The 19148-nt window shown below is 34.6% G+C and overlaps 1 pseudogene; it reads right to left on the minus strand.

Moving 5' to 3' along the window:
- Positions 1-7203: 7203 nt before the first annotated feature.
- The window catches only part of LOC129397695 (large ribosomal subunit protein eL8-like), a 118472-nt pseudogene continuing 106527 nt past the window's right edge, over positions 7204-19148 (minus strand).

The following is a 19148-nucleotide window of genomic DNA, read 5'->3' on the forward strand; positions in this document are numbered from 1 at the left end:
ATAAAAGCAAATAAGCAACCAGTATTCTTCATTTTCCCCATTTTCATTGTCAGATACCACCAGGGAATTTGATCCCTTTTTCACCAAAACTCTTTAAAAGGATAATTTATACTCACCGTGTCATTTGCTCCTTGCATTTTCTCTTTAATCATTTCACTTCCATACAGATTTTTGCCCCCCAGTACTCTAATTAAACCTGTCCTCCACTTTGTTAATCTTATATTTTTCTCACCTTACTTGATTTATCAGCAGCATTTGAAGTAGATTATTCTCATAATACTATCTTCATTTGACTCCCTGGTTTTATATTATTTGTATACTTCTCTCTCTCTCTTTCTCTCTCTCTCTGTCTCCCTCTCTCTCTCTCTTTCAGTGTTTTCTTCTATTCCTCAGATTCAATGTTGGAATGCCCCAGGCCGCAGTATTTTATTTCCCCCCACCCTCATCTTTCTCTGCACTTCTTTCCTTGGTTATCTCATCCAATCTCATGGTTTTACAGGCACTGTAAATGCTAATGACTCCCAAATTTATATTTCCATGCCATATCTCTATCCCAAATTCCACACTCATAAATCCAATTGCATTTTTTACACTTCCACCTGAATGTTGTGATGATAATGGGTCTATTTTTCCTGAGACCCATTCCTCACTCTGCCCAGCTCAGTTCATAAGACAGAGGGGATAAACACTGTGGATTACGTATCTCAGATTTTCTGAAAGCTGGCTTCCAGGTAGGCTCAAACAATAGGAAACTCACGTAGAAAGATGAAAGGCAGGAACAAGGAGAAATCTAGATATTGTCTCAATTTCTCCCTGTCATCCCTAATAACAGTTGCATTTTTTACAGGCGCCTGCTCCTTTACATAGGCCCACTGTGGTTCCAGCTTCCCCCAGATATCCCTCCCTGCAGCTCCAGTAGTACAGCCTCCTATCCCTGTTCTCCAAGGGAAGGTGATAGTAGCCTCCCATTGTTGCTAAATTGTAGGTTGCCTCACTGTCCCCTGGTTGGCTTCAATTTTTTTAAAGTTATTTTTACCATCAATTACCTGTATCAATTCCCTTTGTTTTAAATTCTCAATGATTTCAATTTTCCTGGCTAGTTTCTGATTGCTTCAGATACCTAATGGAAATCTCAAAGTAAGTATGACTCAAGAGAAATTGCTGATTTCCATCTCCCAGCCACTACCAAACCTGTTTATGCTTATCCATTTCATTTGATGGCAAGTCCTTCCTCTGGTTGCTTAAACTCAAAGACTTTATAATATCTAGAATCTACTACTTCTCACCATGTCTACTGAGGTGTGAATCACTACTGTTTTCCTCTTGGATAAAGTCAATATCTAAAGAGGGGACTTTTTCTAAAAGTGTCCCCTTACAGTCAGTTACCAACACAATATCCACAGTCATCCTTTTTACATAAAAGAGCGTGTCACTTCTCTTCTTAGGACCTATAGTGACCCTCTCTTTCATTGATGGTAAAATTCTAAGGCATGTGAGTTTTAAAATACCCTGTAAATATGTACAATTATTATGTCATTTAAATATAATATATATTTTTAAAAATTAAAAACGTATATCAAGGCCCAAATTACTTCTGTGTGCTCATCATTAACTTCCCTTCCTCACTCATCTCCAGCCACACTGGTTTCCTTGAACCCCTTCAAGCAAGCCAGATATGGGGCTGTCTTGGGCTTTTGCACTGTCTTTTCCCTCTGCCTGGGTTCCCTTCTTTCAGATATCTATATGTTTAATCCCTCACCACCTTTAAATTTTTGCATAAATGCTATCTTTTCAATGATGTTTTCTACGGCCTCCCTACTTAGCATCTCAACCTGTTTCTTGGACCAGCATTAGAAAATGAATATAGAGAGATGAATACAATATATATGGCCCTGCCCTCATAGTACTAGCAATCTACAGGGACACAAAATAATGTGCAAAAAAGTATTTCAATTATCTTCAGCACCTTTCTAAAGAAAAAAAGCTACTTAAAACTTACACTTAGAAGTGCTCAGTATGAGTCAATACATTATGTCACCACCTAAAGTAACAAGATGTTAGGCTGCAACTGCTGTATATTTTGAATGAGACTCATTACACTATGAAGTCACATACTTGTTTAATATTATAATAAGACAGAACTAAATTTAAATCAGAGTTATACCAAACGCTAGCTACTCTGAATCTCTACATCTCAATGTTCTCACGAGCAAAATCGAGCTAATAATAATACTAGCTTCTTAAAGTTATTTAAAAGATAAATGAGCTAAGATATGTAATGCTCATAGCCCATTTAGAAAGGCAAAATATAAGGTATAGTACATAGAAACCACTGACCGTTGGTAATTCTGAAACACTACAGATCAGACAGTTTGAATGAACCATATACTAAAGGTTGGAAAAGTTCTTTGCTTAAACTCTGCCTTTTTTTTTCTGGGAAGAACACATCAATTAATCATTTTGTATAATCCCAACCTCTCCCTTCTTGGGAGTGGGGATAGGGGAAACAGTTTTCATCATCTATGATCTTAAGTTTCCTCATGCTCTTTCTCATTGTTAAGACAATACCACTTATTTTAGCTTATTGTTACAATAGTATTTCATTTTTTTCTAACAACTTGGTATTAGTCAAGATGGGATATAATAACAAATGACTCTTGAAATCTTCATGGGTGCCATGGGAAGTTTTAAGAACACAACTTGAAAGTGAATTGCATGACTTTGTTCTGTATTTCATTGACCACTACTCATTCAGTGAGCCTGAAAGTAACTGTGTATATCACTGTTAGTATACTATGCATGCCAGATACCCAAGACTCAATCTTAAACTTTTCCTTTCCTTTACACACCACCTATTTAGTCATCAATTTTGGTTCAACCTACTCCACTAAATAGCTTTGACTTCCATTCACTTACCACTTTAGATTAGTGCTATAGACTCCTATTTTACCTCCTTCATATCAATCCCCTTAAAACTCCCAATAGCTTCCATTGTTTCAACCAAAAGCTCAAATTCCTTTAATATAAAGTGTTATATGAACTGGCACCCTATATACTTTATATCCTAATCTCTCATCTTTCATTTATTTCTTTAACTCCTGACTCATGTAACAAAAATGTATTTATCTCAGCACGTATTCACTCCCTTACTTGTTATGCTCTCCCAAATGTCCCTGTATTTTTAATTGAATAGTAATTGCCACATTTTATTTTATATGCTTATGTTACATTTATATATATATTTACTACAGTCTCTGCGTTTAGAAGGCATACACTGACCAGGCGCAGTGGCTCACACCTGTAATCCCAGCACTTTGGGAGGCTGAGGCGGGCGGATCATGAGGTCAGGAGATCGAGACCATCCTGGCTGACACGGTGAAACTCCATCTCTACTAAAAATACAAAAAATAAGCCGGGCGTGGTGACAGGCGCCTGTAGTCCCAGCTACTTGGGAGACTGAAGCAGGAGAAAGGTGTGAACCCAGGAGGTGGAGTTTGCAGTGAGCCGAGATCGCGCCACTGCACTCCAGCCTGGGCGACAGAGTGAGACTCTGTTTCAAAAAAAAAAAAGAAGGCATACACTGTGATATTTGCAACATCAAACAAACAAACAAACAAAAAAACTAAAATTGGAAGAATACCCAAAAATAACTCAAAGGAATAATTTTAATATCAATGAATTGATTATGGCCTTTCTCATTTCAAGATTTTTATATGTCTACTTTTATGAACTCTAGGCTAGTTTTTTCCACTTTTATTTCTACAATCATAGGGCCTATTTTATATTTTCTCTTGCACTTGATTATAGAAGAGATTGAAATGAGTTAGGCAACATGTACTTGAAACCAATAATGAGCACACTTTACAGGATTTCAAAATCTAAGAATATCATAAGATAACTTCAGAGAAGAGTAATAAGTATTGGTGTCATTTTTTTCCTTTTAGTAGATTAGTTGAAGAGGTAAATTGAACATGGACTATGTGTCAGACATTTTTTTCCAAATTATATTCTTAAATATATAGTAAAACATATGCTAGAGGCAGTTTTTTAATAACAAACAATAGTTGAATTGAGATCCTGAAGAAAAATAAATTAACTGTGCAACAATGTATTACTAAATATCTGCATTTTCTAGAGATGTATCCTTAAGTATGTAGGTATAAAATTACATTCTGAGGTATATTTTTAAAATAATTTGGCAAGAAGAGAACAGGGATACCTTAAGCAGAAACAATAAAATTATGATAATTGTTGAATATGTGTGATGGTTGTATGTTAATGTATTGATTATTTTGTGTGGGTATGAAAACATGATAATAAAATCAAATTACAAAAAAATAAAAAATACCTCTTGCTTTTTTAGCAGCTTATTACATTGTTTATAACAGTGTCTATAGCACTATGATTGGTCAGAGCCAGAGACTATAACATTTAATAAAACGAGTCTCTCTAGAAGCTCATGGGAGTTCATTTACAGCAGCAAAGACCTATATTAAATGGACTGAATATTTAAGGAGTAATTATGTTGAGTAATGTGTTTATTTACAGTTTTAATTATACATTATCTTTTTTGGTTATCTTTAAAATATATTAAGCTTATGCAAATACGATATGCATCATAACCCAGGATATATGATCTGAATTGCTTATATACTTATAATAACATAACTTTAAAAGAAAGAATCAAACCATATTGCTAGCTTACAGGTTGGATCTTTCTCGAAAATAGTTATTTACCTGAATGTTTATTTTTGTTTTGCATCTTCATCAGTTAAAACCAACAGTTACAATACAAATGAGAGTTAAAAAATAATAATAATATTAATGTGAAATTTCAATGTGCTTAGCAATAAATAATGGGAATAAGAATTATCCAGGATGTACTAAACACTACAAGAATTATATAAGTCTAATGAACATGATGCTTTTGAACTTAAGTAAATTCTATGTGCTTAACTATTTTTATTGTTTATAGATTTAGGACTTCTGAATGCATTCTTTTTTGCTGTTATGGGATATTATGAATTCACCTTAGTAGACTTTTGCTTACAGGACATAAAATTAATTTATTCTATGAATTTTTTCTTCTTTTCCTAAAAATGTGTAAGTTCTGTGATTTCTTGGACTAAAAGATATCTATTTACATAGTGAAAGGCCAGGCCTTATAAAGATCGTGACAGTATTCAATCCTATTCTTGTTTTTTGTTTCAATGTGTTGCTAGTTATCTTATCTCAGTGTATTGTATTTATATAATTGCATATTTGATTAAGATACCTAACCTATGAGACATATTAACATAATGAACACATGTAAGCACACAACCCAATTTAAGCATAAGAACAGTATCAATAATTTTGCAGTTATCTTTCACTCTTCTTCAGCCACACAGAGACAACTATACTCTTAATTTTGTGTTTAGAGTCCTCTATTTTCTTAATGGACAGATTGCACATGGTTAAAGGTCTATCTTTACATCAAGAGAGCCTGTGTTTGGATCTTGTTCACGCTGCTTATGTCTCCTTTGAAGTTATGCTTAAGCTTTATCCCTTGTTCCTTTATGGAAATTTGAGTATTTTAGGAAAAGTAAAAAAAAAAAAAAAAAAGAAAGAAACTTTAAAGTAGAATGATAAAATCTAGTGTTTTTAGATACAGAAGTGAGAAGTTGAATACGGGTAAAGCATGATGGACTATGGGAAGAACGGAATTTCTTGTGTGTGACTGCTCATTCAATAAGCTATATTTTTTAAAGACCTGAACAGGTTATAGCTATTGGTTATCTACAAGTAGAATTCTCAAACACGAAAATGAAAGCCTGACAAATAAGATGCTAATGCCATTTTCACTTAAAAAATACAACAAGCGAAAGAGAGAAATAAAAGCACTAGCCCAGTAAGAACATCCTCTATTTGCCTTACTCATAAGTCAGTTCAGGGCCATATCTGCAAAACTAGGAAGAAACTGCTAAGTGCTAAAACGTTTTAACCAATCACTTTAAGAAAGGCAGAGAAAGCAAATCACTCAAGTAGATAAAACAGGAGAGACTGAAGTTGCTATAGTTGTAATCTTTTTAAAAATAATCTATTTGTTTTGAAGAAAACCCCAATAGGAAGGTGTTTTCATTTTTAAAGGTATCTCTTCAGATACTATTTAATACTCAATGTGCTAATAATGTCAAAAATTGTTAAATGTGTATATATCTGTATTTCAAATAGGATAGTTTATCAAGTCAGGTTTTCCAAGAAGCTGATACTATGCAATTATAAGTCACTCAAAAGGTTATAAGAGGAACATTAGTTAAAGATTAAGAAGAAAAAGCAGACCTAAGTGCAGGGAGTCTTCAGTGATGCAAGCCTGGCTTCTGTCAAAAGAGGGGGAGAAGGAAGAAAGATGAGAATGAGAGAGTCACAGCCTGAAACACAGTTTAGGAAATTTTGGCCCGGACAATAGGAGTCTCCAGTCCAAAGTCTTCTGTTGGAAGGTTACCACAAATCTTAAAAATGCCCTTCATCAATACTCCCAGCATGCTCAGTCATTGGCCAGGAACAGCCAGAGAAAATATGGCCTGAGTGCAAAGATAGCCATACAACCAGAAAAACAGTAGCTAGGGCTGCCTGTCATCCATGCTCACTGAAGCAAGAGTTGTGAGTGGTGACCACATATATCAAATATTTCTATGAAAAAAACAAAACAAAAAAAAACCCAATCAAGTGAAACTCCAAAATGATAACCTTTAATGCTTATTAGATGACATAAGTGCTAGGTTGGATATTTCATTAAATATTTAATCATTATATATGCACATATTTATGGGCATGTGAGCTTAATTTCTGTTTTTAAATTCAGAATGCTTCAATAATAACATTGCATTTTATATAATCCTGATTTTCTTTTTTAAAATCAGCTCAAAAGGAGAAGCTAAAATATTCAGCTTTAATTTCACCAGTAGATTTTTAATGTTGGTAATCATAATGTTTAATTTGTGCTGTTCTTAGAAGTTTAATTATGAAGCTAAATTGTACTAATACCCATTAGGTACTTCTTAATTGAAGGCGCATCATATGTCTGATGTGGCAGTACTAATTGGTGTAATTAAATTCTAATATGCTTCAGTAGCCTGATTTTTTAAAGTGAATAAAAAGCTGATAGAAATAAGTCAGCTCTTGAAGCTGCATAGTTGTATAATACATACACGTGTTTGCATTTGTAACATGCACATTTATTCAGAACAAACAACTCATTAATTTATTCCAAAATAATTTCACTTGATAACTTGAAATACAGAGTAAAACAAATTGGTCAGGTAAATATACATGTAACTTAAAAAGAAACAGTCATGTACTTTAGGCATAAGGACAATGCTTTTCTCTTTTACAAATTCTTAGTTAGGTCAAATTCTCTGAAAGTCACTACATTTCTTTACTGTGATGTGTTTTGGGTGAAGTTACAACCTATTTGCAAATCACATCACTGGTTTGTCCAAGCAGAGGTAGATGAGAGGTAAGCTCCTGTCCTGCTAAAAGTCTCCTAAAAACAGCAAGAAAATATTTTTATGTGTTCAAAAATTCTCATTTATTTATATTCCTAAATTTTCTTTTACTTGGTATAATATAGATAATTTAAAAGTAAGTAGAATATTTTTATTATATATGTTTAATTTTTATACTTCTAGTTAAATTAATAGTGGAACATTATATATCTATTAAATGTTTTAAATTACATGGAATTAAAATATCAAAGTTAATTATTATAATTTTTAAATTTCAGAAACCTTCTTTAAAATTCTTACTGTTTTATCTTAATAAATTCATATAGAAATTGTGGTCAGATGTAAACTGTGACTCTGAGCACAAATCCCAATGCTATTGCCAATTTAATTCCAATTTTTGTGTTCACACATGAAATGTAGTTTTTCTTTTATTGAGTTTTAAAAATCTGTAAGATTTACCTATCTGAATATACACTCAGGTCTAGCTTCATGTTCCTGTGACCTGTGTGGTCACACGAGGACCCATGTACATAATGACTTCATACTTGGCCTAATGCTCTGCTGTTGCCATCTTGAAACGCTTAACACTTTGAACGAGGTACAACATCCATTTCATTTTGCACTGGGCCCTGCAAATCACGTAGACAGTCATATATGAGTCCAGTATTTTCCTACCACCAGACATTTTAATGTACTGAAGAGATAAAAAAAAAACTAATAATTAGAAGTTTTAAAAGAATATTTTAAAGAGTTGTTGTTTGTTTGTTCGTTTGTTTGTTTTTTAATCCTAGATGTCTCAAGCTTGCCTTCCATTAGATAATGCAGTAAGGAACCCTCAGTTTACAATACAGGGCAGGCAGGAAGACAACCAACTCAGTGGGATCTATGTCCTGTGCAGTCACCACCAGCTGAGCCTTCTTTTTCTCCACTAAGGTGGTGACAGAGTTAACCCCCGTTAAAAGGAGAGGTGATCTCTTAGTGGGGATGTCTCCTTTGCTTTCTTCTCAGCCCAGGCCAACAGTCTCTGCTGCTTCTCTTGCTTTGTCTCTGGTCTGTACTTGCCAGCCAGCTTACCCCACTGAGCAGCTGTTTGGTGGTCCAAGGCCCTGGTGAACTGATTAATCACAGAAGGCACTTCTAGCTGCTTATAGAGGATGGCTCTCTGCTGCTGCAACCTAGTATAATGGGGCCATTTGACAAAGCAAGTGAGGTGCCTTTTGGGCTGGATGTTCTGTCCAATGCCAACATGTCCTGTCCAGTGCCAAATTTCTCAAACGGAAGATTCACCACTTTCATGGTCTCCTGCTTTTTCAAGACAGCAAGGGTCGGCACCACCTTCTTCCCTTTGGCCTTCTTTCCTTTTCGCACCTTGGGTAGCTGGAGAAGAGAATAATAAGATCTTGAGAGAAAAATAAGTTGAAGCCAGAGGTAAAACTGAATATTGGTAATATCTTTTTGTTTTAGGGTTGCTTTCCATTTTAGAAAGTAATTCAGAGTGTTATTTTTTAAAAATCATATATCAGAGTTCTCTAATAAATTTCAAACTTAAAAGAACATTTAACTTCATAAGAGAAGAGAAATATTTCATGAACATATTTTAAAGATAGGAAAACTAGAATACAATTTGGAATAAAACTAATATTTTAAGTAACCTGGAGATAGGACTCATATCTTTTAATAGAACATGCATTCTAACAAGCCAGTGATTTTTCAAAGTTTCTAAAACACTTTTCTCAAACCATATTTAACCTAGAAGTAGAAACAAATAAAAGACACAAAATTAGAGTTAATTTTGTTGTAACTGGGTTGGCTCCAGAGATTATAGCTAAGAAGTGATTACTTTAAGCTCTACATATGCAGCATTCTAGCAAATTTCAATGCAGTAGACAAAATCTATAAATAATGTGAAACACATATTAACATGTTAAGCATAATATGCGCTCATTGTCTTCAACAGAATAGTTCTCTATTAATTTTTTAAATGTAATACAATTTTACTTTAAAAACACTGAAAAATCAACATATTTCATTAAGAAAAAACTATAAATGTTGCAAAATGATGAGGAAGATACCTATAGTAATAATTCCCAACTATAACAATTTTGTTTTATCTAATACTGGTCAGCTTTCCATGTGTCCAAGCATTACAGGACTTTTCATTAAGCCTAATCCTCACAAGAACATTGCTTTGAGTGATATTCCAGAGTGGTAGTCCTTTAAGGCATTAGAACGATTTGTGAAATCACTAAAAATACTAGGGGAAATATTCAAAAAATGACAATAGTGCCATTATTCCTCCTCCTCAAAGAGACTATCAGAACTAAAACTCTTTGCTTCATGTTCCTGTTTACTTCTGTCACTTTCAAGTCACAGAGGTATTATCAGACTTTCATCACTATATGACTCTGCTTTTCCAACAGAATCAATTACCTATCCCTTATCTCACATCTTGATAGTGATAGATATTGAATTCTTATGTTCTGATTAGCAAACTCTTTTTGCATTTTTAATAAAAATTTGAACTCCTGATATGTCTGGAAAATATAACCCCTTCAACAGCCCTTTCAATGGGTTGCTACTATTTTGCTCACCCCATCTTCACCTGCCTAATGATGAGGAGGCGGGGTATATACAATTTCAGTTAATTTGTAGTTATCAGTCTATTATAGTTCTTTCCTTCTGAAAACCAACAAGTAAATAAACCAACAAGCATCACCAATAAACTTTGACAGTTTACGGTTCATAACGTACGTCTACACCAAACTTTCCATTCAAATGCTTTTTCAAACCTTTGTTTGGTTTCTTTCTCTATTAAGACAACTTTTGCTTTTGGCTTTCAAAGACATTCTCTCCATTATAAACTCTGTCGTTATTCTCTATTGTGCTTACCTCAAACTGGTAACTCTTTCAAATCTTACCTGTCAGTTTCTTGACCACCATGCATGTTAATAACATTTCTTCTCTATTTTAGACAGCAAATGTTTCTCAATATTTAAAAAAAATTAAAATATCCTACTCTTTGGTCCTCTCTACCTCCCATTTCATCCAATATCACTTGTTCAAGACCTGAACTCGTACAGGTTTTTAACCTCTTGAAGACTGTCACTCTATGGACTCTACTCTCTTCTCTCTCCTCCATAGCCTTCTCATTGCTTATCTTCCCTACTTGTCCAGGAAATGATGACATGTTTCATCACTATAATTAATCCCTTTCAAATGGCCTTTATGCCAAATTATTTTATTATAAGCTCTTTCTGTGCCATGCCTTGTTTTCCAAATTTACCACAGTACACATTTTACAATTAGTTTTCCATTACTGAATTAGTACCAATCTCTGTCTTAAAAAATAAATACAGTAAAAAATGATAATGAATTTATTTTTTCTTATAATACTATCACTGGTGCATGATTAGAATAAATTAATCTTAAGATGATATAAGCATTTCTCCAAATGGTCTTCAAATTCATTGATTTTTTTGTGATTTCAATTTCCATATTTATTGTTCCTGTTGCAATTTTTTCAGATTTTATAAGTATATGTATTAACTCAGAACACATACCTCTTATCACACATATTTTTTCATGTAATTTATCTAAATCTCATAGAAAAGGGTCCATTTGCATTTTCTCTTATTAGACTCCTGATTTCAAATAATATATTACTTATGAGTATTTTTCTGTGCTGTAGTTATTCATTCTTATGGATATGTAACATAATTCCTTTTTCAAAGGTAAAAATTGAGCTATCTTTTGTTGAGGATTTGTTGATCTCTGTCTAAAGTTTCAAAAATAAAGAACTTTAAAAGCAAAATGTAAATTCCTTTCAAGTTTTAGTAAAATTACTTCAAACTTAGTAGCTTAAACAATACAGATTTATTATGTTACAGTTCTGTAAGACAGAAATCTGACTTGATCACTCCATGGTAAAACCAAGATACTGCCAGGGTTGGGTTTTTCTTTGGGGGGGGGGGTCTGTGGGAAGAGTTTGTTTCCTTTGGTTTTCCACAGCCCAGAGGCTGTTTGCATTCCTTTAATCACTGTCCCTTCCTCCATTTTTAAAATGAGGAATGGAGTCAGGGTGACTATGGTTAGCAATATTGTATTGTATATTTCAAAATAGCTAGAAGAGAGGATTTTTGAATTCTCTCACCGTAAAGATATCAAAGATGTATGAAGTGAAGAATATGTTGAATATCCTGATTCAATATTTAAACTATACATACACGTGTTCAAACATCACACTGTATCCCATAAATATGTACAATAATTATGTGTCATAAAACAAGATTTAAATTGTTTTAAAGGGCCAGCAATGGCAGTTTGTGAGTTCCCATCTCATCACTCTAACTTCTTCTGCCTCCTTCTTCCACTTGTAAATGTCCTTCTGATTATTTTGGTCCCATCAGGATAATCCAGAATAACTTTCCTATCTTAATATCAACTGATGAACAACCTTAGTTTAGTCTACCATTTCAATTTTCCTTTGCCATGCAACTAACATATTCACAAATTCTGGGGACTAGAATGTGGACACCCGTTGTATTAGTTTGTCCTCACACTGCTAATAAAGACACAGCTGAGACGGGGTAATTTATAAAAGAAAGAGGTTTAACTGACTTATAGTTCCACATGGCTGGGGAGCCCTCAAAATCATGGTGGAAAGCTAATGAGAAGCAATGTCGCATCTCACGTGGTGGCAGGCAAGAGAGCTTGTGCAGGGGAACTCCCGTTTATAAACCCAGCAGATCTCATGAAACTTATTCACTACCACAAGAACAGCATGGGATAAACCGTCCCTATGATTAAATCATCTCTACCTGACCCCATTCTTCACATGGAATTATTACAATTCAAGGTGAGATTTGGGTGGGGATACAGCCAAATCACATCATTCGTGGAGAGCCATGATTCTGCCTACCACAAGTAAGATGTACAAAGCATGGAAGGAGCTACAGCCAGAAACAATTGTACCACTGGGAATTTCTAGCAGAATAAATAGCAGTTATTAACTGATAAGTTAATAGATTAAGTAAACCTAAATAATTGCCTTCATTAGCAGCGAGGCTTTTGATGGTCCATGTATTACAGATATTTAAACACAAATACATCTTTCTCATTTATTCCAATAACAAAAGTGTTTTTTGGTTTGTTTTGTTTTGTTTTTGAAAGTTTGGTATGAGAGAGAAAGAGATGAGCCGATTTGACCACTCCAGGCTAGAGGATATGTAGCTGAGAGTCTATGGCTGAGTGGAGGAAAAAAAAAAAAAAAATCACAAGCCCTGTCCAGGTTAACAGAGAGAGAAAGCTGTTTCTGTTGAGATTTGATGGCCCCCATCATACCAAATTTGGGCTTCTAGCTAGCCTCAGTTATTCAGATAACTGACCTTCCTTCCTTCCTCCCTCTTGTAATAGTCTTTGTGTATTAGAAGTACCTTGAAATACTGGGTCAGAAAATGTGGCACAAAAGAGAAAAGCTTGCTCACTCCACATCTTGACCTGATCATTTCCTGAACATAATTGAGGTAGATGACTCTTTGCTCCTCTTTGGCTGACCTGCAGGAATAACACTGGGAATAAGCAAATCTCCTTTGGACTCCAGAGGGTGGTGGTCAGGAAGTGGGCCATTGAGAACCTAGGTGGAAATGCAGGCCAGATTATTGGAGTTGTTTGCTTTATAATGTTAAAATATTTATACATATGTTATGTGGGCCCTATTTCCACTCTTATCTTAGAGCCCACACATATTATGGAGGGTCTAGCAGTGTTTCTGGAGTTTTTGGTACTATACCTTTTTCAAGATAAAGTAAAAAAATTTATGGATAATTTAGTTGTTCCCTGTGTAGATTCCAGTGCCAAATTCCTTTCTTAGACACTGTTTCTAGTATAACATGTTAATATGTGACCCCTGCTTCACTTACGGATTTTTAGAGATCTATCCCAGGTTACTTAATTCAACTCCAAGACATACTTTTCTTTTAAATGCAGTGAATAAAGGGTGAGTTACTTAGTCACTCCGGTTTTATTTAATCCTACTGTCATCTGACAATATGATACTGATACTATTTCCTATTTCTAGATGGTTGCTAGAAATATACTGTAATATTTATTCTTGATATATGTTTGTTACTTTAACGGGAATACATAGGCTATAAATAGTCCCCTTGGCTCTCACAAGTTAGACAGTCCTACCCAGAATGCCCTGCTGAAGAGTTGTAGCAGATCACCCTGTTCCTCCTTAACCTCTCTGTGTCTCATGCTCACCTGTAAAATAGTAATCATAGTAACACCTATCTTGTGAAGATGTAGAGAGGATTAAAGAAGCGAATTAGGGGAGGCCAGGCATGGTGACTTATGCCTGTAATTCCAGCACTTTGGGAGGCGAATCACTTGAAGTCAGGAGTTCGAGACCAGCCAGGCCAACATGGTGAAACCCACTTCTACTAAAACAAACAAACAAACAAACAAAAAACAAACAAACAAAAAACACAAAAATTAACTGGGCATTGTGGCAGTTGCTTCTAATCCCAGCTACTTGGTTGGCTGAGGCAGGAGAATCCGTTGGACCCAGGAGGCAGAGGTTGCAGTGAGCCAAGATCACACCACTGCACTCCAGCCTGGGTAACAGAGCAAGGTTTTGTCTCAAAAAAAAAAAAAAAAAAAAAAAAGCCAAAGCCAATTAGGGTGGAAACACTTAGAACAGGGTGTTCATAGGTTGTCACCATCTTGAAGCAATTGTTGGACACTATTTTAAAAATGTTTTACTTCTGAGTGAAATGTTGCATTTTATTTTACTAGAAGATTCTTATGTAGTTTAAGTACATTTTACAGTATTGTCAAAGAGCATGAGCAAAATATTTAGGAAAGATGAGACCATATTTCTATTATTTGTGACATTGCCACAAAAAAATCAGGTAGATGAATTTGTATTAAGTTTTTGTACCAATTTCATATCTAAAATTTCAAAGAAATTTATTGCAACAAACTCTTTCTTATCATTAACTCAAAAAAATTCTGTTTTAAATTGACTTCATTCCATAAGTCTCTACACTACTAATTTGGCCAGAAGTTATTTTCAATCCTAATTGGGAACAACAAAGATCCACATGATATCCTTTCAATTTATGATGTTGAAGAAAGTTGAACTGTAATAATTTGAGTGTGCAGTCAAAGCAATTTTCAATACTATATATCACTGTAGAAACAAGGGAGAATGTCTTGGTTAACTATTTAAGTGGCTTGAGTATGGCAATTAAAATTTCATCTAAGCTCATTTTGATGAATCTTGTAAGGTGACATTTATTTCTTATGCTCTGAACATCGTAAGTTCTGTTGATTTTTATGGGAAGTTTTCAAGGTCATTTTCAGAGATCTATGACAAAATGACATTATTTGAGAAAAAAAAGAAGAAATAACTCGAAGTTTAAAGCATTATGGTATTCCCTAAGCCCAAAATTTTCTCCCTTTACAAAAACAAATGAAATGCAAAATAGACAAACAAACAAACCATCAAAAATACCTTGAATCACTGTTGGTGGGAATGAAAATTAGTTCGACCATTGTGGAAGACAGTGTGGAGATTCCTTATGGATCTAGAATCAGAAATCCCATGACCCAGTAGTCACATTACTTGGTATATACCCAAAAGAATATAAATCATTCTATTATGAAGACACATGCACACATATGTTTATTGCAGCACTATTTATTATAGCAAAGACGTGGAACCAACCCAAATGCCCATCAGTGATAGACTAGATAAAGAAAATGTGGTACATATACACCATGGAATACTATGCAGCCATATAAAGAACTAGATCATATCCTTTGTAGGAACATGGAAACCACCATCCTCATCAAACTAACACAGGAACAGAAAACCTAACACCGCATGTTCTCACTCATAAGTGAGAGTTGAACAACGAGAACACATTGACACAGGGAGGGGAACAACACACAGTGGGGCCTCTTGGGGCATGTGGGGAAAGGGGAGGGAGAGCATTAGGACTGATACCTAATGCATGCGGCTTAAAACCTGGATGATGGTTTGATAGGTGGCACATGTATACCTATGTAACAAACCTGCAATTTCTGCATATGTATCCCAGAAATTAAAGTAAAATAAAATAATAAAAACAACAACAAAATGTACCTTGAATCTCCAAAATAAGTTAAGACAAATGGTTAAAATTGAGCATGCTTTTATTAGAAGAAAATGTCATTGAAAATATAATAGATAATTTATAGATGGGAACATACGTAAAAACGTATATGTACTTAGATCTGCTAGATCAAGTGAGTCCCAAATGATAAGGTTACAAAAATAATTTTTTTTGTAGAATATATGTTTTCAATGAGAAAATGTTGCAAAAGTCAATCATACAGATTGGTAACTTTTATGTTTATTTTTCAAAAGCAGCTCAAAATAGTTCTTTAGATTCTGTAACACCGCAGTGTCCTAATTTAGCTCCTAAAATTTTGTAACAAAATTTTAAATTCACTTGCAAATTGATCTTCATTTAATCTTCCTCTAGGTGTGTAAGCTAAATCAGAGATCTGCATGAACTGCTTATTACTCTTTCATGCTATACATTCTCCCTAGGTAATTTTGATCACCGCAATCTTTTCCATCATCATTTCTACTTGAAGACTAACTAATATAGGTAGAACAAATTTCAACTTCTAGACCTATATGCTTTCCAGATATCACAAATAAAAGATAAAATTTGGGGAGATATACCATGTTCATGATTTTGAAATAGTCAAGACTGTGTGATATTGTCCTCAAGAAAGACTAAATAGATCAACAGAACAGAATAGAAAATACAAAAACAGATTTACTCATATAGTTAATTTTTTTTTAAGTAGCAAGTCAATTCATTAGGGAAAGTATGAGCTTTGAAGAAATGGAATAGTTTTCAAAGCAAGAAATGTAAAACAGTTGGGTATTTATAAGCAATAGAAAAACAAATTTGATTCATAGCTTGCAAAATATATAAACATTAATAAAAAGCCAACCTGAATGTATTGAAATTCTAGATATAAACATAAGATAAATCTTTGTGACTTAGTTGAAACAAATAAGTGCTGTATATGACATTAAACATTTAATTTGTAAAATAAAATGTTAACTTGAACTTCTTCAAAAGTGAAAATTTTTACTCTTTTTAAAAAATTATTATATTTTAAGTTCTGGGAAACGTGCAGAATGTGTAGGTTTGTTACATAGGTATACACATGCCATGGTGGTTTGCTGCACCCTTCAACCCATCATCTACTTTAGGTATTTCTCCTAATGCTATCCCTCCCCAAGCCCCCCACCCCCTGACAGGCCCCAGTGTGTGATGTTCCCCTCCCTGTGTCCATGTGTTCTCATTGTTCAGCTCCCAATTATGAGTGAGAACATGTGGTGTTTGGTTTTCTGTTCCTGTGTTAGTTTGCTGAGAATGATGGTTTCCAGCTTTATCCATGTCCCTGCAAAGGACATGAACTCATCCTTTTTATGGCTGCATAGTGTTCCATGGTGTATATGTGCCACATTTTCTTTATCCAGTCTATGATTGATGGGCATTTGTGTTGGTTCCAAGTCTTTGCTATTGTGAACAGTGCTGCAATAAGCCTATGCGTGCATGTGTCTTTATAGTAGAATAATTCATAATCCTTTTTCTATTTAGTAATGGGATTGCTGGGTCAAACGGTATTTCTAGTTCTAGATCCTTGAAGAATCACCACACTGTCTTCCACAATGGTTGAACTAATTTAAACTTTCACCAACAGTGTAAAAGTGTTCCTATTTCTCCACATCCTCTCCAGCATCTGTTGTTTTCTGACTTTTTAATGATCACCATTCTAACCGGAGTGAGATGGTATCTCATTGTGGTTTTTATTTGAATTTCCCTAATGACGAATGATGATCTTTTTTTCACATGTTTTTTGGCCGCATAAATGTCTTCTTCTGAGGAGTGTCTGTTCATATCCTTTGACCACTTTTCGATGGGGTCGTTTGTATTTTTTCTTGCAAATTTGTTTAAGTTATTTGTAGATTCTGGATATTAGCCCTTTTGTCAGATGGATAGATTGCAAAAATTTTCTCCCATTCTGTAGGTTGCCTGTTCACTCTGATGATAGTTTATTTTGCTGTGCAGAAGCTCTTTAGTTTAATTAGATCCCATTCATCAATTTTGGCTTTTGTTGCCAATGCATTTGGTGTTGTAGTCATGAAGTTTTTGTCCATGCCTATGTCCTGAATGGTATTGCCTAGGTTTTCTGCTAAGGTTTTTATAGTTTTAGGTCTTATGTTTAAGTCTTTAATCCATCTTGAGTGAATTTTTGTATAAGATGTAAGGAAGGGGTCCAGTTTCAGTTTTCCACTAGCCAGTTCTCCCAATACCATTTATTAAATAGGGAATCCTTTCCCCATTGCTTGTTTTTGTCAGGTTTGTCAAAGATCAGATGGCTGTAGATGTGTGGCATTATTTCTTAGGCCTCTGTTCTGTTCTGTTGGTCTACATATCTGTTTTGGTACCAGTACCATGCTGTTTTGGTTACTGTAGCCTTGCAGTATATTTTGAAGTCAGGTCGCATGATACCTCCAGCTTTGTTCTTTTTACTTAGGATTGTCTTGGCTATACAACCTCTTTTTTGGTTTCATATGAAATTTAAAGTGGGTTTTTCTAATTCTGTGAAGAAAGTCAATGGTAGCTTGATGGGGATAGCATTGAATTTATAAATTACTTCAGCAGTATGGACATTTTCATATTGATTCTTCCTATCCATGAGCATGGAATAGTTTGCCATTTGTTTGTGTCCTCTCCTATTTCCTTGATCAGTGGTTTGTAGTTCTCCTTGAGGAGATCCTTCACATCCCTTGTAAGTTGTTTTCCTAGGTATTTTATTCTCTTTGTAGCAATTGTGAATGGGAGTTCACTCATGATTTGGCTCTCTGTTTGTCTGTTATTGTTGTATAGGAATGCTTGTTATTTTTGCATATTGATTTTGAATCCTGAGATTTTGCTGAAGTTGCTTATCAGCTTAAGGAGATTTTGGGCTGAGACGGTGGGGTTTTCTAAATATACAATCTTGTCATCTGCAAATAGAGACAATTTGACTTCCTCTCTTCCTGTTTGAATACCCTTTATTGCTTTCTCTTGCCTGATTGCCTTGGCCAGAACTTTCAATACTATGCTTAATAGGAATGGAAAATGGCATTTAAAAATATTTTTTTAAAAAGCTATGAACTGAGAAAACATTTGAATAGCATATATCTTATTGGCCAAGAAAGGTTTATCTCATCAGGACTAATGTTTATCTTTAGAACTGGCACTTGGCTGGCTTTTGGAAGATAACCTGTGGGCCCTTAATATATTCTACCTGATGACAGTGTTTCCATACATCTTTGGCTTTAGAGTACAGTGCACAAGTGGTTTTCAGCGTCTGAGGCCTTGGACCATGCTGTGCTCATTTGAACAGATAAGTTTATCCTAACAATATAATTTAGAGTGAATGGCTATATTTGCTCTGACAGATGCTGTAGTCTGAGTAGCTGAAATCACTCATATAGGCACCACCTTACATGACTGATGCCCAGTAAAAGCCCTGGAGACCAAAACTTAAATGAGCTTCTCTGATTGACAACACTTCAATATGCTGTCAAATATTGTTGCT

Source organism: Pan paniscus, chromosome 3 (genome assembly GCF_029289425.2).
Source record: "Pan paniscus chromosome 3, NHGRI_mPanPan1-v2.0_pri, whole genome shotgun sequence".
In the NCBI taxonomy this organism is placed as follows: domain Eukaryota; kingdom Metazoa; phylum Chordata; class Mammalia; order Primates; family Hominidae; genus Pan; species Pan paniscus.